The sequence below is a fragment of the Phycodurus eques genome, chromosome 12, assembly GCF_024500275.1.
Source record: "Phycodurus eques isolate BA_2022a chromosome 12, UOR_Pequ_1.1, whole genome shotgun sequence".
NCBI lineage: Eukaryota > Metazoa > Chordata > Actinopteri > Syngnathiformes > Syngnathidae > Phycodurus > Phycodurus eques.
The window spans coordinates 10,468,493-10,490,675 of NC_084536.1; the positions used below are offsets into that span (position 1 = coordinate 10,468,493).

The 22,183-nt window shown below is 38.8% G+C and overlaps 1 protein-coding gene across 5 annotated transcripts in view; it reads left to right on the top strand.

Annotated features, from left to right (window-relative positions):
- The window catches only part of adarb1b (adenosine deaminase RNA specific B1b), a 150,664-nt gene that overhangs the window by 73,363 nt on the left and 55,118 nt on the right, over window positions 1–22,183 (top strand). For 2 of the 5 annotated variants that reach the window (XM_061691445.1, XM_061691447.1), the window contains one exon: window positions 15,843–15,881. The exons of the other annotated variants lie outside the window; for them this stretch is intronic. The gene's annotated coding sequence lies outside the window, so the exon portion shown is untranslated. The remainder of the gene's footprint in view (window positions 1–15,842; window positions 15,882–22,183) is intronic. 5 annotated transcript variants of the gene reach the window in all.

The following is a 22,183-nucleotide window of genomic DNA, read 5'->3' on the forward strand; positions in this document are numbered from 1 at the left end:
TATAAAGATCATTGAACACATTGAAGGTGTCCGAATGTGATTGAAAACGAGGATGGTGGTGAGAGTCAGTGAGCAAGCTTGTGTTTGGACAGAAAAAATAATGACGACGTTGATTTGTTGAATTGGAGTTGACTATTCTCACCTTGGCATCGATTATAAAACATCTGAAGTCGCCACTCATGTAACAATGTCTGTCGTAGCACCAAGACCGACCTATGAGAGTCAGCATGGTGTGACAAGGCAGCCAGACTGATTAATAATGTAAAGAAGAAAGAGTCCTGGTAGAAGAAGAAAATGAAGAACCTAGCCTAACTGTGAGCTTGTCTGGTAATACGAGCAATGCGGTTGCAAACTCTTGTCATTTTAATTGTGGTGAATACCTTGAGAGACGTAATATACTGTATAAACACTGAACAGTTTAAGGCTGCTTACTGATTGGTTATTGTTTCGTTTCACATCACAATCCCAAAGTCCGTTGATCAGCCGGCCTCGGTGTTAATCACACACGCAAGGATTTTTGCTCATAAATAATGAATAGGTTTAACATTTGCGATTGCTGGCCCAGGTCCTTTTTAGAGCAGATCATGGAAGAAAAAATACTCTTAACACGGCAGTGCATACTCTTTCAGGATAATCTATGAGAGACATTTGAGAATCTAGCCTGAAGATTTTGTGCTCAATTGTTGGGATGTGTGTACCTCTCTTAAGACCATCCCGAAGGAGCACTCATCCCTAAAGTACCGTATTTTCACGAGCATAAGGCGCACTTAAAAGTCTTAAACTTTCTCCAAAATGGACAGGGCGCCTTATAACGTGACATGTAGCATGCGTGCTAGCATATGTTTTAGCGTGCATGCATGCTACCGTATGTTTTAAGATAGCGTATGTTTTACCAGGCCTGCGGCCAATAATACGGTGCGCCTTATGTATGTGTTAAATACAGAAATAGACCCCATAACTGAGACTGCGCCTTTTAATACGGTGTGCCTTATGGGCGTGAAACTACGGTAGTGGTTTTGGGGTTAAACTGAAAAAACACTTGTTACATCCACTTTTAGAAATACCTTCTCAATGGACTCAAATTCCAAGGGAAATGATGTCTTCGGTCAATTTGGTCAAGTCCATTGTTGCAATAAAGGAATTTGCAGTCCTTGCAAAGATCCTCCATGACCTTAATCCTTTTTTTATCGAGCATGCTGGTAGAAGTTCCACAACAAATTGCAAAACAGTGCCCCGTGTAAATCTGCAATTCACCTTGCTGATTGAAATGGTGAACGATTTACGCTCTGTTCGGTTTCACCAACTTGCTCCGCCTCCCTGTGGTGACTCACTTCAGCAGAATCAACGTTCCCCAGTTGTTGGTGAAATTTGGTTTGATTTGTGTACAGCCCGACTTAATGTTCCTCTTTCACCGTGTTGCAGCTTACTTGTCCCACTTTCGAAACAGGAATGATAATGACAAAACCAATATCAATAAGCCCCAACAGCATCTCCGGTCCGTTACGTCTGCACGGTACACTGAGAAACAATGGTGAGTCACAGCAGCGTGACTGTGTCATGTTTGTCCTGCAGTCTCTCCTTGGATGTCTGAGGTATTCACCCAATGACAGTGAGTCACTGCTCAGGATAACTTCCTTTGGATATGGCATATGTCCATACAGAGATGCACACGTCCTTGGTAAAAGAAGTCTGTGAAAGTTTTTGTCAAGGCTTCTGCGAAACATTTCTCAGGTATAAGCCTTGTGACCTACTTTTCAAGATACTTTATTTTGGTTCCCTCTTGTACACAGAGTATGATAGACACAAACAGGGAAATGTGAACAAAATGTCATGGCCTACTTCTAAGTATCTCTGTTGTAATCCTTTGGTCTCACTCAATAGAGGCGGTGTATGAATGCCTGAACTACTATTATGCCAGCGATAGGAGAAGTGAGGAAAATTCTGCAGTCTGGGTTTTGTCTTCACCGTGGTTGATTTACATAACAGTCCTCTCAAGAAAACCAACAGGTAGAACTCCCTTTTTAAACATCCTATAGTACAGGCAAGTGCTTCTTTCATTATGCTGACATAGATGAAAGCCTTTCACCTCTCAAGAGCGTTATGTGGGCTCAGGTGGCAGGCCTGGCAGCCCACTTTGGGCGGTGGCAGGGTTACCTGGTGTCGCAGTGTTCCTTTGTGAACGGTCATCTGCTCATTTTACTGACGACTTTGCAACTCTGCAGATGGTTCACGCACATATCCAGATACTTACACACACTCGTTTTCATACATGCAAGGGCATCCGTGATGCTGATGGGCTCTTAGTCTCTGCATTAGGTGTGTGACGGAAAGTAAAAAATGTGTTCTTCCAAACTTTACTGGTGTGCTGATCATGCTAATACACAAATGCCTTGCGATATGAGTGACCCAATTTACGAGTTGTTCAAGATATGAGCTGTCGTTCGACGATGTTTTTTTCTCTTTGACTTGCGAGGAAGAATTTGATATACGAGTGTTGTTTGGTGGCAGTAAACTTAACTCACTTCACAACAAGCAGCAGTTTGGGAAATAGTGAACACTTTTAAAAAAAAAAAAAAAAAAAAAAAAAAAAGGCTTCAAGCGGTTTAATGCCCCTCCAGGAGAAGTTTACAGTCAGATTAAAAATTCCTCAGGGAATTACACATATTCAAAACATCCACATAACTTTGCTTTAAAATCCGCTAGCTTAATGCTAAGAATGCAGCAATGCAATGCAAAACGCCATACATGAGTTAGCTAATGGCATCTGTGACAGTGTTAGAATGCTTAAAGCAATTGCTATTTGAACAGAAATAGTGCAGCGATGCATGTAGACGGACACTATAACAATACTTACAGGCTAATATTTATCCTCTGCAAAAAGGAAAAACAGTTATCAATGCAGCCTACTGAGTCTACACTGTAGTTGTTAAACCTTTGTCTGAATGACTTTGTTATACTGCCCCCTGGTGGCCATGACACACACACACACACACACACACACCAGAAGCAGCTGAAATTAATAATGAAGCATTAACTTTGTAATTATTTACCTTCATTTTAATCATATTTCTACAGTGTTTTAAAAAAGTACATTAAAGAGTGCTAATTCCTATATTAAAGGCATTCCGATTCATTTCAATGGGGAAAGATGATTTGAGATACACGTTTTTGGAGTTACAAGTGTGGTCACAGAAATTAAAGTCATATCTCAAGGCTGTACTACTGTACTGTGCTCTGTTGGTTACCGACAGTTCCCAGGAGTAAATACAAATCATGAGTTTTCTCTGCAAAATCGTAATGCAAGGCGTTGTACCCGACAAGCCGCAGCAAGACGAAATACAGAAAATAAAACAAAGGACTTAAAAGCAACTCAAGTAGTGAGCAAACAAACACTGACACCTCAGCTACTGCCAGTTCACACAGTGGTCATTTTGCCAATGGTCAGTTGATGCGGCGATGGTCTCGAGAGTGTTCACACTCGCGCTGTTGAGACCAACAATCTAAAGTGGTAATCAAACTGTTTTAGCCACATTGGAGGGCACACTGTGACTCCTCCCGGTCTCTCAAAAAGTGTGACATTTGTTCATCAACAATGACATAAAAAGCTTTGGAACCCTTAGAAAGGACCATGTGACAAACCCTAACTCTTGTAGTTAATACACAGAGGTAATATTTGCATCCATAGTCCTCTTTGTATATCCAACAGATTCTGTTCTCCTTCGTCTCTTATTTCTTCTTCGTTTCTTATCTAGGTACTACTTTTACATAGTGTTCCTAGTGGTCAGACTGAGACACCACATAACTGAAATACCTTGTTGGCGGCTACATTTAAGTGATTTAAATGTGTGGCAAGACTGTAAGGTCTTTTTTTCCCCCCTTGCTTTTATTTACAAAAGCATGTTAAGATGCACGTTAATATCAAGTGTGACAAGGCCTATATTTGGTAATGCCTCAAACTGACCAGTTTTATTTTGAGACATACAATCAACATCTGACATCCAGACCATGTAAATGTCTGACGTTTTTATGTTTTATATTTATATTATTTATGGACATTGCCATCTGCAGTTAGTTTAGACAATGACCTGCTTTGCAGATTAACAACTGCTCAAGGTTGTTGAGCTTCATTGACTCTTCTAGTTTCACAGCGATTGAAGCGACGTGGCTATTGCGTTGCAAGATTTCCTGTCAACAAATGTTTTACTTAAGTACTCTTTTGCTTCTTTTTTTTTTTTTTTTTTTTTTTTAGGAAAATACCAGTTGAATCTTTAAAATACAGTTGGCATTCTACTGTATGTTTTGCGTGTTGAAAGTATTGCCAATCACACAGCTTTGTCAGAGGCAATAGAGATTGACACAAACCCACAAGTCGATACAAGTTGATCTGTTAAAGTAACATCATAATGCAGGGGAAAAGCAAAAAGTAATTATAGGTTCCTAGCAATAATCACCCTTTCTTTCGTGAGAAAGAGAATTGACTACCGCTTGTTTTTGACAAATCTCTCAACCAGAATAGAATGTTCACAGACGTCACTATGATCACAAAAAACAAACATGCAGTTAGACAGTGAACATGTTGACAGCTATGCTGCATTTGAATTGGAATGTTTAAACATGAGCACACTTGCACTATTACTTGAAACAGAAGTATCGTGCATTTTTTTCCTCCCAATTTAAGAGTTCCCAGGTAACTTACCACAAGGTCTCGGACATTTTTTAAATATATATATATTTGTTTGTCCAACTACACAAGGGATAAAGAATTACCTAGCACTTTACATCCACTTGTCACACTCTGGTTCAAATCACTTGGTTTTGGGAGGGTGGTTCTTTCTTTCTAAATTTGGAGTTCATTACCTTGATTACCGGGACAGAGCTATGGCATGCGACAATGGCTATTTAGGGTTGCCAACTTTGTTGCTATATTTTGTGACTTTTCCGACCCCGACTAGAAACAAAGCTAGGGAGGGTTTTGTTGTTTTATTGGAGACTCTGAGATTCCCTCCAGAACAGATGCTTATCCCCTCTGTGTCCAGACTGCAAATGAATGATGCTTGCATCAAGACACCGCTGACTTATTATAAAGATAATGTCCATATATATTCAATGGAATTTTCACTCTTTAAGGCAGCATTTCATTACCAAGCCCCAAATTTACACTTTGTCAATTTGTATTTTCATTTTTCCTTCTGTCTTGCCAGCTTACCCAATAGCCCAGACATATGAAGAAGACAGGAGATTGTTTCACATGTACTAAACAGCCAGTACTTGCCAGAAATTCCTGCAGCTCCTTCAATGTGGCTGTCAGCCTCCTGTCAGCCTTCCTGACCAGTTTTCTTCTTGTCTTTTCATCAATTCCAAAAGGACTTCCAGCTTTGGTAATGTCACTGTTGTGCCATATTCTTTCTACTTAAAGATGACGGTCTTCACTGTGTTCTCTGGAATATTTAATGCCTTGGGAATTTGTAGCCTTCAACTCACTGATTCCTTCGAGCAATGAGGTCCCACAGATGCTGTGAATGCTCTCTGCAAGGCTTGCTTTGTGCTTTTAATGTGACTTCAAAAATGTCAGGAAGAAACTACTAGAACATCTGAACTTCATTTGGGTTCGTTAGAGGTATTTTAAATACTGTCAGGTGTAAACTGAATCTGACTGGTTAATTCTGAACACAGCCACAGCCCCAGTGACAATATTGTGGTTGCAAAAGTTTTTACTTCCTCTCGCGAATTTTATTTATTTATTTATTTTGGGGTTTTTTTTCCTTCTCAATTGTTATGCAGGTTATAGGTCACGTTAATGGTAGAAATAGTTTGCATAGCTCGCTCTCATTTTTTTATATCACAAAAAACTGGCATTCAAATGGGGGTGTGTTGACTTTCTATATCCACTTGTTTAATTTATCACTTGATGGATGGAGAGGCACTCTATAGACCCAACTATTTGTTTACAAGCTATTGAAAAGTCTCTTTTCCAATATATACATCACCTTTAATAAAACATGATGACACAGGCATACAGAATGCGCACAACAGCAGCAGGACAGAAGGTCAAATTCAGACCAAAATGTCATGCTGCATTGCAGTGCAGTTAAAAACCTGCAGTAGCTATGTCACATAACCAACAATTTCATAACTACTTCCTACAGGCACATACTTCATTAGCCAATAACAGAAGAAAAATTTAAATTTGGTGCTCCGATTTTGTATTGTGTATTTAATGCTAATCACACTGCTGTAAAAAAACAAAACAGTATGTATACTTTATTCTGAATAATTATGCCACAAAATGCATCTTCAAGTTCATGTTTGTATAATGGAAGGATGTGCCATCAACAGGGTCACACAGCAGCTGGGTAGGAAGATGAAATGTCTGGGGGAAGGAACACACACAGAGGTCTAATCACATTAATTAAACCAGATTAAATGTATGGCGTTACAGTTCATTTCTGTGGAAATGTTAATTTAATGGGGAATTCTGCATGGGCATATAGTATATTATAATGCAAATGTTATTAAAGCTTCCTTCTTTATCATTTCACTGGTAAACCAGGCAACGAGAAGTTTTCGTCACCTTTGGCTGATAACTTTAAAGGGTTGCTTAGCTTTAAGTGAAACTCCCGACTGCACAAGTTGCAAGGTCACCCATCTAGCCTGTGTGTATTACCTTAAAGTGAATGTTCTAAAGAACACAACAACAGTGGAATACATGGTTAATGGGAGGCCCCTGAAGTTTTTTCCTCTCCAAATCTTAAATAAAGCAGACACAAGTGTTTCTCACTGGTAGTCCGAAACCCTACGTGGGTTACAGGCCCGTGTTAGGTTGACGTCTGAATCCGCACAGGAATGATGTGCATGTTGACCCATAAAATGCATAAAATTTATGTCTGGCAAATCATAAACGATGGCAACGCCTTACGGTGTGAGCATGTGACTGTTCTTATCCCAGTCCCTTCTTTAAGAGCTTTGGCGTGAGGCTTTAGGTATGCATCCTGCCACAGGGACTGAACAGACTAGCCCATTGTTCCCAAGCATGTCTGTACCCAAAATCAAGATACAGAAGGTCAGTTACCAAACAAACCCACAAATCCGCCCGTAATGACAAGGAGGGGGACCACACCCAGCGGTCGGCTCGATGGAGGCCTTTGAACTCCCATAGGAAGAATTACAGTAAGTCATTCCTATTTTGACACGCTTACCCTTTAGAGCAGTAGCAAGCTTCTGTATAGGGCCAGTGCTTTCGTTGTAGAGCAGGAGTGTCCAAACTATTTCATCAGAGGTTCTACGGGAAAGATTTTTGCACCCCAGACTGGAAGTACCTCACAACTCAGACATCACAGATGAATAAAACTATGAATTTATCATGTTTATCTAAAAATACATGTACACATATTTCAAAAGGATATGTTACTGTTTAATTTTTTTTATGTCTTGGTGAGGTGTAGGGCAGCTCCCTATCACCTGCTATTGGCCAAACGTCACTGGCCAAATCCGATGTACACATTCAGAACCAAAACAAGAGCAGTCCGCAGTAAGCATTTTTATTTTTATTTTATTACTTCAGGATCATTAATGTGATATGTTCACAAATCAGACCTTGACACGGACCAGAAAGTGGAGGAAACCATTTTTGCTTCTGAAACGGAATTATCTTTATTCACTGTTTTTATGAGAAACTTAGTTTAGCTATCTGAATTGCCAATACATTTTGCATAGCTAGAAAAGCTCTTTATAAAACCAATTTATTATTAGTAGTAGTAGTGCCCCCACCTTTTTTTGTGTGTCATGGACCTAGTCAAATATGCTATAGAGCAGTGATTCTCAATATGTGGTAGGCGGGGTTCCACTAGTGGTACGCAGTTTTATTTAACTACAGCCATTTGCATTTAATCTATGAAGTATTTGTTTTTAAACTGTTATTTACTGTCGGTACAATTGTTATTTACCTTTTATGTGCAATACATTTGAAAATAATTGTTACTTGTTCCTAGTTTTTGCTAACATTTTGAGTTTATTCCTGTAGAATTGTATTGTTTTGACTTCATTCTCATAAAATACAACTGCTTTTTCATGTAATAACGACTGTGTTGTTTAATTGATTTTTTCTTTTTATTTTATTGTATTTTTTCTTGTCTCGTAAATGTTTTTATTTTCTTGAAGTAGTCTGTGATATGTACTCCTCGTAATATCCATCCATCCATTTTCCGTACTGTAATATTTCGACTTAATTCCTGGAGACCTTGGGGGTGGTGTTTTTCCCCATATCACAACTGTCATATAACTTTTTTTTTTCTTCGTGATATTATGACTGTATTTATTTATAATTAGGTTTTCACTTAAACTTTTGACTTTATTCTTGGAAAATTACAGATTTTTATCTTGTAATATTACAACTTTAGTAATACTTTACAACCTGTCCCATTTTTGATAGCTATTTAGGCCTACTCCGCTCCTGTATTTTAATGTTGGTCAGTGTAGTGGGACATGGAGAGCCAATTATTTTTTAGGGCGGGACTTTGTGTAAAACGTTTGATAACCACTGCTATAGAGAATATAGACTAGACAATTAAGGTCATATATGGCTACATTTTTGCTCATATAATATTCTTTGGGACCATGTGGAGTTGCTTCTACAGAAACCGACCCTTATTTGGCCTCCCTGTGACTGATAATGGATGTTGTTTACATAATATTATTTACTGTATGATCCAACTAATGTCCTTTTCTCCCATTGGTTTTGATAAGTGGCTCTCCACTGCTGAACTATGGCAGTAAACAACATGATAAATACCTACATGTGCCAATGGCTCGCAGTCTTTGGCTCAGATACTCTCCACTGTCAAAGCCCGTCGATGCATGTCTGTAATAAAGGTATTATGGACGGTAGTACCAAGGGCAAAACAATTAACTGATGTGTCCATTTTGTTAATATGGGAATGGTATGTGGCACTCTTAGCTGAGTGCTTAGCCTCTTTTCTTTTAAAGAAGACAGATTTACCCAATTTCTTTAGCCAAGCAGTTGTCTAAATAACATCTCTGACATTCTTCCGTTAAAATACACACAGAGCAAATAATGATGGTACACTTAACATCCAATTTTGCATGGTAGATGGTAGATTTTGCATGGTAGATTAATTGAAGACTCTTAAATTATCTGTAGGTATGAATGTTAGTGCGAATAATTATGTGCCCTGCAATTGGCTGGCGACCAGTTCAGGCTGTACCCCTCCTGTCGCCCAAAGCTCGATGAGATTGGCGCACACCTGTGACCCACGTGAGGATAAGCGCTTCAGAAAATTGATGGATGATGTCACGATTCAGCAAAATTAGAACGGGTCCTTTAAAGACAGCTTTTCGAAAATAGGCAAACAAAGTTAGACTTTATATTATAATTTTAAAAGACCCAACAAATTTTATTTTGTATGTATGCTTTCCATTAAAACTCCATCCATCCATCCATTTTCCGTACCACTTATCCTCACTAGGGTTACGGGCATGCTGGAGCCTATCCCAGCTATCTTCGGGCGAGAGGCGGGGTACACTCAGAACTGGTCGCCAGCCAATCGCAGGGCACATATAGGAAAACAACCATTCACACTCGCATTCACACCTACGGGCAATTTGGAGTCTTCAGTGAACCTACCATGCATGTTTTTGGGATGTGGGAGGAAACCAAGTACCCGGAGAAAACCCACACAGGCACAGGGAGAACATTCGAACTCCACACAGACGAGGCCGGATTTGAACCCGGGTCCTCAGAACTGTGAAGCAGATGTTCTAACCAGTAATTCCACCGTGCTGCCCATTAAAAATCCAATAAGTTAAAAAGGTCATTTGGCTCAGAAGTTCCTAAATCTGTGAGTCATTGTCTCTCTCTGTGTGTGTGTGTGTGTGTGTGTGTGTGTCCGGGATGTGACAAAGACCTTTTTCCATCATCAGCACTTTCTTGTTGCGAGTTTGTGCTTGCTTAGTTCCCATGTGCCTTTAGCTTTATTTGTGTGTGCATGTCCCTGTGAACTGTCCAGTACACAGCTGTCAATTTAAAAGTAAAACCTTGGAAAAAAGTATACTTTTATTTTGAGGATGGATAAAAACTTTCTATAGCAAATGAGCCAGAGGTCTGTGAGTACTTATTTGAACTAGATTGGCCAATGCTTGTTTAGTTTATGATATTAACTGCAGTATTAGCCTCTTTTGAGAGGATGGGCTTGTCTCATACAGGTGAGCCACTACTCCCACCCCATGTACTGCTGGGCTAATGGAAAGTTTTAAAATTTGTTACCATGACAGCTAGGGGCGTAGCTAGGTTGTGTCCCAGAATCTATAAATCGTTGACTGCCATGGACATTTATATTTGTCTACTGGAATCTGTTTGCTTCGAACGATGAATGTATGAAAGCTTTTGGAAGAGGGTCTCGCCCAGCTAGGTTTGTAAACCACTGTAATGAGTAACAGATCCCTGTAGATGGTGGCACTGCCTCGCTTGGGATTTGAGATTTTAGCTAAAGATTAGAGTGTGACTCTCAGCTTGTCACGTTGATTAAGAGGGAGAGAAACGCTAACATGTTGGAAGCCGAACAAGTTTAGGCACCTCACACTCAGACCTTGTATATCTTTGGTATACAGTATACAGAGTACCATAATTTCTCGTGTATAATGCGCACCCATGTATAATACACACCCCCAATGTTGACCTCAAAATTCTGGAAATCCCTTCCACCTATGTATAATGCATTTTTACAATGCATAATTTTGCTACCCATATGATCAAAACATGAAGTATTATCTGTGTTTTGTTAGTTTTTTCAAATAATTATTCTGAAGTTATTTGAACACATACTTTCGTTTTATTTACTTGCTCTTATTTTGAAATGCACAGCCCTACTTTTATTTAGTAAATGAGAAAACACACAATTGTGCTCATATGTTGGATTACCCAGGCAGAATTTGTAAAATGGGTACAATTCTTTAAAGAAAACACGAAGGACCAGGCGAAACACATTTCATTTTATTTTAATGGAATTCAAATTAAACTGTCAAGTATTTCAGTAAAGCATTATCATTGAACAAAACATAACCATTAATAAATTAATGATGGTTTTTGGTCAGTCTTCAGCCGTATTAAAAATAAATAAATAAATAAAATGTAAAAATAAAAATTCACAAATTCTGCCTGGGTATGTAAAATTCTGCCTGGGTATGTAAACAATTGTACATATGCAGTCATACAGTACCCCTGTCATATTGGAATGAAAGTGTAGGATACACCTTTTTCTTAATCTCTAGGTGGTGGTGGCATATTGGAATGAAAGTCTATATTTTTTACATAACCTCTAGATGGCAGCATACATTTATAAAATGGGAACGTCATTTTCATTTCTCCGATACCTACATATGTATAATGCGCACTATTGACTTTTGACAATTTTGGGGAGATAAATATGTTCATTATCCATGAGAAATTACGGTATATGTTGTAGTAGGTAGTCGGAAGTGTGTCTCACGATTGTGAGAAAAGATGACACAGTTCATGGAGTGAAGGGTGAGCGCCTTGTAAAAGAGCCACTGACGCTCAACCCATGCCATGCGGTGAGCCAGCGTTGCTCAAGGTGCATTTCTCAGTTGTATATGTGTAAAGAAATGTTTATTTTGCCATGCAAGGCCTTTTCTCAGTCTTGTTTTTGTTGTTTTATACTTTGGGGTGTCACAAAAGCAAAAAATCTTACTTTTTTGGACAGAAGCTATTTTTTTTTTTTTTTTTTTTTTTTTTTGGCGAAATCAACCCATGTTCTCTACTGCTGATCACTAAATAACATGAAGAGGTAGAAACTAGCTGTATTCCTGGCGGAAGAAGAGAGCCTACTCGTTCTTTTGGTAGGTTCAGTGCTTATATTGTCACAGAACACAGTATTGGGTGCCTCTTGAAATATCAGTTAAAATGCTCAAAAGCGGTTTGCAATAAATATGGGGAACTCTGGTTTGAAAATTGCTGTCAGTGAGTGAGAGTACAAAAGTATCACAAACAATGTCATGCGAAAGGTTTAGGGGTAATTATTAAACCCATAAATCTAAATTTAATTCACTATAGACAAAAGTGTCTCCTAAATGATGTGCTGCCTGCTGCAATAAAATATTGAAGCCAATCGAATACAATGGAATATTGCAGTAGTGCTTCCCTCTGCTGGATGGACCCAAGTACAGCAAAAACACTGCTGGGCATGTCATCTGAATTGTTATTGAGTTTAGTGTAACACGCGCACACGCATGCAATCAATAACTAAAGCATGACAAGCACATTTAATAGAGAATGTTGTTAATTAAAATAACGTCCCAGGCTGTGTCTTTGCTGGGAAATCTAGGTCAGCGTCAGAGGCATTGTTTAATGGCTTATTGGGACCCTCGTTAGCGGGTTTGTGTGCAGCCAGTGGTAACCGAGCCATTGGCCTAATTTGTTGCTGGAGCCCGGGAGTGGAGTTCTGTAGTAATGCATCTCTATCACGCACTGCCACACACTCTCTCTCACTCTCTCTCTTTCCACCTAATTGCACTCTCACTTCATTCCCCCTCTTTAGGTCAGGGTCTTCAATAGCTTTTTAGTCCTTTTCCTGTTTCCTTATCACCTCTGTCAAATTAAATGCAGCTCCCCCTCACTCTCACTCCACCTGCTGTACTCGAGTCAGCCTTGGTCTCTGAAGAGCCAGGAGAAGGTCAGCCCCAACTAGACACTATTAAGAGCAACATAAATCAACATGCCATCGCTCAAAAGCTATTTAAGGGCTTTCCCCTTCTTCTGTTCAAGTACAAATACTTACATTTAAATACATTACAACACTGGTTAATGACATTACATCTTGAAAATTAGGAAAATGTTTTATTTTAATAAAATATTGTTCAGAAAAACAGACATTTCTTAAGCAGAGCATGTTTCACTCAAATGTGAAATGTTTTAGAGTGACAACTTATTGGAATATCCTATACAATTTCCTATTTCAATATCCACTATACCGATATTTTTATGTATATATCCCTTATCCTGTATCATCCATCCATCCATCCATCCATTTTCTGAGCCGCTTCTCCTCACTAGGGTCACGGGCCTGCTGGAGCCTATCCCAGCTGTCATCGGGCAGGAGGCGGGGTACACCCTGAACTGGTTGCCAGCCAATCGCAGGGCACATACAAACAAACAACCATTCACACCTACGGGCAATTTAGAGTTGTCAAATAACCTACCACGCATGTTTTTGGCATGTGGGAGGAAACCTGAGTGCCCGGAGAAAACCCACGCAGGCACGGGGAGAACATGCAAACTCCACACAGGCGGGGCCGGGGATTGAACCCCGCTCCTCAGAACTGTGAGGCAGACGCTCTAACCAGTCACCCACCGTGCCGCCTCAACTATACATGTTAAAAAAATAAAAATCTCCACTTTTCATAACAGTTCCACCTTGATGGAGGTCAGTAGTCTGAGTGCCATTCTGTTGTTTTTGTGTATCTGTAAGTGACGTCTCAAACTCTCCAAATGGAAAAGAAGTCCAACCACTGTCTATTTATAATATTATGCACTTTTCTAGCGCAGATGACAGAGTCCCAACAGATGGGCTCACCACCACAGCCTTGGGTTCTTTCCCTGCGAGACTGTTTTTAAGAAGCTTGTTTTTGTCAATGGGTCTTTTTTTTTTTTTTTTTTTTTTCTTTCTTTCTTTCTCTCTCTCTTCAGTCAACCCTAAGAATAGGATGCCTGGATTTGAACAGACTTAAATCCCTGCTGTTTAAAACGACTCGACTTCAAACGCTGTAGATGAGGTGACATCTCTTCTGCGTGTACTGTATCTTTTGAGACTTTTTGTGACCGCAGTCAGGGAAAGGGGTTGACCACGCTCCTTTTTGGGAAAATGCCATTCTTCCACCGCAGTAGTAGTGGTTGACTTGGCCAGCTGTAGTTACGTTTGGCTTTTACAGCAGCAACATGAATGGATTCCTGTCCCTAATATATATTTTTACTGGATTTGCCTAGAGACTCTTTACTTGCTGTGCTTTTTCCCCCTTAATGATCTCACAGGGTTTGTTTGCAAATCCCTACAAACCTCAGAAATTGTCATTGAAATCATGAAGCGAGACACTTTAGTCTGGTTGCGTTAGAGATTTTTGGAGTCTCTGAGACTCCAGACTGACGGAGATGTTCACCTTGATGTTCAACATAGGGCCAAAATATATGTAATACTTTCTGGAAATTATATTTTCTTCTTTCTGAGGCATCTTTCTAACACCCTACTGTAGACTCGTCGTTGTCTTCCATAAGTTGTACTTCTCGAGTTTGTGTGGTAGTTTTTAAGCTTTCTCAGTCATCATACCTGCAGTGTGCAACTGTTATTTGTCATTTGGCTTTGTCAACCACAGCATGGTTCCCAATGACGAGAGCTGTTCCTTGGGTCACACGAGGTTTTATCTTTATTTACCTGTGTGAAGGCTTGTCTCGATTTTCAAAATCTACGTTATGCGTACCTTCTCCAGAATATTCTTGCCGTCTGTTGATCTCATGAACTGTGCTCTACAATCGAACATTATATGCTTTTCACATGCTGAGGACAAAAGTGAAGGCAGTTAGACCCACAAACAAGTGAAGGTAGTAACCTGGCAAACCAGCTCCAGGGAGTAAACTAGAATCTATAGTAATGTCAGTGGGCAGGTTTTTGACCAATCTATTTTAATTCATTATTTACATTTAGATTGCGCATGTTCTCAAACTTTATACACCAAGTCCCACCTCCAAAAATACTTTGAGCACCAGTATCACCATAATTACCAACATTAAAATACAGTCAATAATAGGCCCAAGTGTTCATAAAAATATGACAAAATGGCAGTAAATTAGGCTTTTAGGCATTGGGAGAGAAGATTGGACCATTTTTCATTGAGGTGTAACCCACATACTTGGCTTTGCTGCTCCTCCCACAAATGTGACACCACTTAAAAGGGTAATAAATAAGATTTATTGCCAAAAAGTATTGTTGCAACAAAGAAATACAAGAGTCCTTACCTTTTACACTATTTTTTTATATGAAAATCACGATACTTAAGTGTTTCAATTTAAATGTACTGAAAATAAATAAAGGTTAAATGTGATTGTATTGTATTTAAGTTATATACAACTTAACTCTGCTCAACAAATATACTGTACTGGATTTAAAAAAAAAAACACATTTCATTCAGTGATTCTTTCGCATACCACTAGGAAACCTGCATACTATACTTTAAGGATCACTGTTGTAGATAAAATAACTGTAATTCCTGAATAGTAAATCCCATATTACTGCAACACCTGTTAAATCAAAGCTGTTTTTCTTTAAATCCACTGTGGGGGTGTATAGTATGGAAGTGTATTGCTGCCATACCAGGGGGGAAAAAGATCATATTATAACGTGGGGAATTTATCACATTATGACGTGAATCTTATCATATTAAAACATGAAATTTATCATGTTAAAATGAGAAATTTGTTATAACTTTTTATATTTTGTGGTAGGGCAGCAATACACTTCTGTAGTGTAGAGGCAAAGTATTCTGGTTCATCTTCTATCTCGTTTTAAATTCCAGTTGGATGGTGCCACACTTTGATTGGTTACACTTTTGCTGTTATCTGATCATTTGTGTTCCTCCTAGGCAACAAAAACATTACAATTCAAGTCAGTTAAGTCAAGGAACCGTTACTTAAACATCTACTGTGTGTGGGGGAAAATGCTGCTGTTTACTGACTTTTTTTCTATTCTCTCTCTCTCTCTCTCTCTCTCTCTCTCTCTCTCTCTCTCTCTCTCTCTCTCTCTCTCTCTCTCTCTCTCTACTAGGGTTTCCTGCTTACTGATACCTTCACAAGAGAACGAAAAGTGAGTTTGTGTGTGTGTGTGTGTGTGTGAGTGAGGGTGTGTGTGTTTCAACTAACTTGGCTTAGATAATTTTAAATACTGGTTTCTTGATTTAACTAATAGGCAAATAGGCCGCTTCGTCAGTGACTGAAATTACTGCTCCTTCAGTTTTCACGTTCACAATGCTCCTATATTCTTCTATCCTATACCAACCAGCTAGAATTTTTTTTCCCTTCTAAATTTCATAAAACATGGGCAAATTGTAGAAAGTCTTTAGGATCTTGCCTGTCTGTCAGTCGTAAAGAATGAAATGAACATCTAATATATAACAACGTATATCATATTTAAAAACTAAGCAGCGACTTCATGTATTTCTTGGTCGAAAGCATTTGCAACCCTGTCGTATAGACACTAGAGGGAGCTAGAGTATCACTTTTCAAGCTGAATTGCATTAGGGAAGAAACAAAAATGCACTCAATGATAAATGAATGGAGCTGAAAAGCAGTAGTTAACACAAATTATGAAACATAGATAATACTATTGCAGCATATATTTTTTTTACTGCCACCAATTTCCTTTTAGGGATTAACATACATAACAATGTATCATATGATGTGTGAAGTGATGAAATAACTGTCCCTTGCTCTTGTCAAAATAACCCAAGGATCTAGAATTATTCCACACTTTAGTTACCCATAAAGACAAAAGCATTTAACTCGTGTTGATAGCAGTTCATACACTAAACTGTGTGTATGTGGCGCATGGACAGGTCACCAAACACAAATAATCCCCCACCACCTCCAACGTGTTGACAACTTCTCCAAGCAATCTGATATGTGCCGCTTATCAGAACCTCATGCTGATCTAGGTATAATGCAGCTCTGCTTACCTTTTTTTGCTTTGACATGGCAGCAGGGGTGCCACATCCGTTGGGGGATGTTAGTACTTTTGCATGATGATGTTTCAGGCAATTTAGTTGCTTGAAAGTGGCTCTGGATCTTAGCCGAGCCTTGCGGCTCAAGTCGCAGGTGCAGAAACTGTATGGGGCGTGGTTATTTTGTAAAATAGCCCCACTGTTATGTTCACAGTGAGGCGGAGGTGCAGAATGGCATTTTCTGAAATAGGCAGATAAGAAAAAGACTTATTTGGTTGTTTGTACACCATTTTGGTGCATTGAGATGCGAGTTTAACTTTTGGGGCGACCGGCACTGCGCTCCGGTGCCAACTTCAAAATAAAGCCTAAAATGGCATTGATGTCCAATGTAGTAATATTTTATTTTAGCTTTTATTTGAAGTTGGCCCTCTCAGCATGTTGGCAGAGAGGCAATGTGTTACGGGAAGACAATATTAATAATCGTAGCGTTGTTGCCTTAATTTCAACTTTTCGGCTGGCCTGACCGCAATGAAAAAAACCCAGGGGTAAAAAGAGACGGAAATCACAACTGTCAAGTTCTTTGCAGTTTATAACCGTGCACGCCTGATCGATGGTCAGGCAGAACAATGGCGACTTGACTATTCACTATATTGAAGACGGGGATTTTCAAATGAAAAGTCGGTGCTTGCAGCCTAATGTTATTGCGTTCTGTGCATTCACTGTGTTTGCTTCAGTTAAGTTGTAAATTGTGATTGCACTTTGTAATAGCACATCAAGTTAGCCCTTGCTAAAGTTGAATTTTTTTTGGTCACATTTTTTTTTTCTATGATCTATCATTATTCCTATTTATATAAAACTGTTACATATTATTCCCTAACATGAGGAACAATCCTGATTACAATATTGATCAAAATAATTGTGATCATTATTTTGAGGATACACATGCAGCCCTAGTTTTGGATGCCAAGTTTCTGCCCGATGGCAGCGGGTTATCTTGGTTGTTTTCGGAGAGGATGAATAATGCTGTTTTTTTTTTTTCTTACTGTCTCCCCACTCTCATTTCTGATCGGGCAGGCGCAACCTGAACAGAGGTTAGAAAATTGAGAGGGGGTGTGGGGGGAGTGAGTGAGTGAGAGAGAGAGAGAGAAAGAGAGAGTGAGGGAGGGAGGGGTAATGGAGTAGATCCAAAGACATGCTTCAGGTGTGAACAGTTGTCTGACTGTCATGTGGAGTGAGAGCATTCAGCGGGAGGAGAGCAAGGAGCCTACGTGCTTCGGCCGACGTGTGATTTAGTTACAGGTTAGAGCTCTTCAGCACACTGTAAAGTACTGAGCAAGCTATGACTCTTCTAACCAACGGCGCACAGAATCCGGGCTCCTATTATTGCCTGATCCGACACAGGTTCAAGAGGCGGCGCAAGAAACGCTCGGAACGCAAAGGTAACCCTCTGAGCACAGGGACTCTCCACGCCGTTGCTACACTTGGATTGATGTTGATGAAAAAGGGAGTAACAGTACTTTCTCTTTTTGTACTTCCATGCCTGGCTGTACTAGTGTCACCATACCAAAACTAGGATTTTGATTCTCTACCTGCACAAAGTTGCTCGATACCGTTACTGAAACAGTACCACGGCAAAAACCTAAAAAAAAAAAAAAAAGAAATAATAATAGTCAGAGCACTGAAATCAAAACATGGAACTCCATATTCTTAGTATTTTTATTGTCTAAATGTTTTATCTTGTCCTGGCAAACCTGTTTTGTTTTTAATAATCATTTAATAATAAATGATAATACATTATACTGTAGTGTGTAGCCTGTACATTGTTTAGACACTGAATTAGCACACGCTTAACATAAGGCATTTGGTTTTAATAATCACTTCATCAGTCTGTATATTTTTTATTGTTATGAATGTTATGTCACAAGGCTTTGTTAGCAATTTCAGTCAATTAAATAAAAGATAAAAGAGCTAATCACCCTTCGAGATACTGTAGGCTGAGCTATACAAGTAATCCATGACAAAAGATGTGGACTACTGAAATGTTTCGAGCTGAAGGGAAGAAGCTCAGATACACCACTGGTATGTGAAGACTATTATTGATTAAGTCTTTGTGATATAGACAAAACTCTGCTGTTAGGTGGAAATAGTAATTGCAGTATGCATGAGCAATGGAGAATGTTTGGTTAAACTAGTAAATCCATACTATTTCTTTTCTCTTTGAATTAAGGTTATCAACCTAACCCGAAACTCTTGAAAATAGTTACAAAGTGAGAAATAAAAAATCTACTGGAATTTAGTTGACAGTCTTCCACAAACCTCTTTTCTTAGCCTTTTCAAGTTCAGGCAAGCACAACAAAAGACCTATATTTCAGTGCATTTCTTTCAAAGTTAATGTTACATTGCACCATTTTTACGGTCATGTATCTTAATCAAATGGACAATGAGTCAGTGCAACTCCACTGCTCTGTTTCTGTAAAAGTATCAGTGTTTGAAGGCTTATCAAAAATGTAACATCAATGCTAATTTACGTTGGCCCGTTTATGGCATTTGTCATTGTTAGAATTAAGCTATTGTTAGAATTACGATAACATTCTACTGCAGCGTGCTGGTCCGGCTTATGTATTTTCCACAAACAAATACTGTACATATTTTATAGGAGTGACTCATAAACAGCTTGAAGCGAGCACTCTAAGCATATTTTTACAGAACTGTTCACTCACTATCTGTCCAACTGCAGAAGTACTTGTACTGAAAACACATAGTATTGTTTCATTTTTGACAGTGAGCACTGTACATACCTTGCAACCTTAGGCTGCACTTTTTATTTTGTGACTGCTTCAGTTGCATAGATTTCTTTGTTTAGTAATATTTATATATGTTTTCGTAATTTCCCTTTAAGAAAACAGTCGATAACAGGCAAAAAAATTATTTTTCCAATTTAATGGTGAAATGGATAAATAAATACAAATATTAGGAATATATTCATAATGTAAACTCCAACATTGTTTTAAATGTTAGTCAAAACCCTCCTGTTGTCTTTTTTCTCAGGAACAGCAATGAAGTTACTGCATGAATTTGACAAGTTTGAAAACAAAAAATCCCAAAAAGCATTGTTTATATTTCATTATTAACTCTATTATGTACTACTTCAATCAATATTTATAGTAGATTACCTTTGTTAAGCCACGACACTTTGATTTTCCTTTTTTTAACTTAAAAGTAGGGTCTATTTGACCCTAAACAATAAAGGAGGGTGCATCTTACAGTTTAAATAAGTACAATTATTTTGGTGTGTTGTTTTTGTTTATTTGTGGCATGGTATCCAAAAGGCAACTTTATGCTGAACAAAAGTATTGGGACATTTCTGGATTCCACTTCCCTGTAAATTGTTGCACACATACTTCACTTCTCCCCTTGTTAACAATGGTCCTCCTTTCTGAAAAAAAAGTGTGGCATCCATATTTAGAAATGTCAAATGAATCACTTATACCTCTCAAATTTGCACTTTTCTGTCTGTCTCTGTCTATTTATTAATATATTGATCTCTCTTCGTAAGTCAGATGTTGCCTTTAGGGACCTTCTATCCACCACTCTACCTATCCATAGGAAAATGATGCCTTAATGAACAGTCCAAAATTATAGCTTTCCTCACACAATTACTGTAAGCGCTTTTCTAAATGTCTGTCTGTCCCTAGCTACCGTACTGTATATCAATCAATCTGTTGTCGTACTAGAGCGGCTCCGCGACCGGAGACAAATTCCTTGTATGTTTGTTGGACATAATTGGCAAATAAAGACGATTCTGATTCAGATGTTGCCTTCATGGAAATCTTAAATCACAGCTTTCCTCCCACAACTGTCTTTCCAAATGTGTGTCCATCTGTCTGGATGTGTATCCATCCATCAGTCTATATCGGCGTCTTTTCTTCCATCTAAAAAAAAAAAAAAAGTTGTTGACTTTCTGGACAATCCAAAATCATAGCTTTTCTCGCACACATTTAGAGTTTATGACTGTTCGTTGAGCAACAATAAAAGGCGCTTGACTTTGGTGCTCCCACTATACAGTATATGTGGAGTGTGGCCATATGATAGTATCCCTTAAGTGCATATAATAGGGTGATGGGAGCAGTAACGGTGTCTGAGTGTTTCCTCCTCTAGGATTAAGTCAAACAGCAAAGGTAGTAATGACCAAGTCAGCCAGATCTCACCAGCAATATTGGCCAGGCACTCGCTTTGGTACCTCGCCACTCCTACCCTCAGCCCCTCTTCTTTTGTCAAGCCTGCTTCATTGAGCCATATAAGTCCGCCGCTGCTGAGGCTGCATTTTTCGTCCCCGATCCTCCCTTGAGCTCCGTTTGCTGTGTGACTGACTACATCTATCAGCATTACACGGTTCTATTGCCCCTCCTCCTTGGCCTCCCTTATCACTGAAGTACTGAAAGTAGCACTTTCTCAGTCCTACAAGAGAAAACTGTACCTTTAGCCATCCTTTTTGGCTGGATGTATTTACACTGCAGGTACAGGTGGCCAATTCTGACTTAATGCATATACTATAGTAGGCTTTACATGATCAAGATTTTTGGGGTGGATCACCGATTAGCGAGTTTAAAAAAACGATCCGATCAGAAGATGGAGCAATGTGTCTATTTAAATGACCTGTTCATTTACTGTATATACTTGTGTACTTAATTGCTCCAAAAATTATATTTACAAAAAATAATGTATCTCTGTTCATCTATTTATGCCAGTGGGGTATAGTGACAGACAGAACAAATGAATGGTCTTCTATTAGATGGCAAGAAGTACATACAGTAATTAATGTATCCATGTTTTGTGACATTTTTGTTTGTTGGTGTTGCGTGAGATTTTTTAATTGTAAAATATGTTCCTTGGCTCCATAAAGGTTGCAAATCACTGCTCTAGTTAGGTCATGTTTTTTGACAGCATCACGAAAACCCCAGGGTATCATAGTTTGTCCTATATTTATGGTTCAAACTATTAATATAGACGGTTGTAACCATTTTTAGGGAAACTAATTACTCTTGTTTTATCACTGTCATGATACACTGTAGGCCTGCGTCCCTATCCCCCGCTTCCGAGAGATAGCCGTGTTTACGTTCATGTAGGTAAACAATAATACATAAATGACAAAAATACATTAATGCTCCACATTACAATGGCATATTCGCTGTTTGGTATGCACAAATTCATTTTATTAGATGAGATCATTCGCACTTTATTCATAGAACCCCGTGCTTAGTTGAATTTAAAAAAAAAAAAAAAAAAAAAAAAACTTTGAAGAGATCTGATTCCATGTTTTTCTTCTTCTATTGCCATGAATTATGCAACTTAAGCACAAAAAAAAAAAACTTAATTGTCACTCCAACCATGTACTGTCAATCCAGCTATTGAAGAGCTCCTGAGGGTTAGCACCTAGTACTATCTGGGT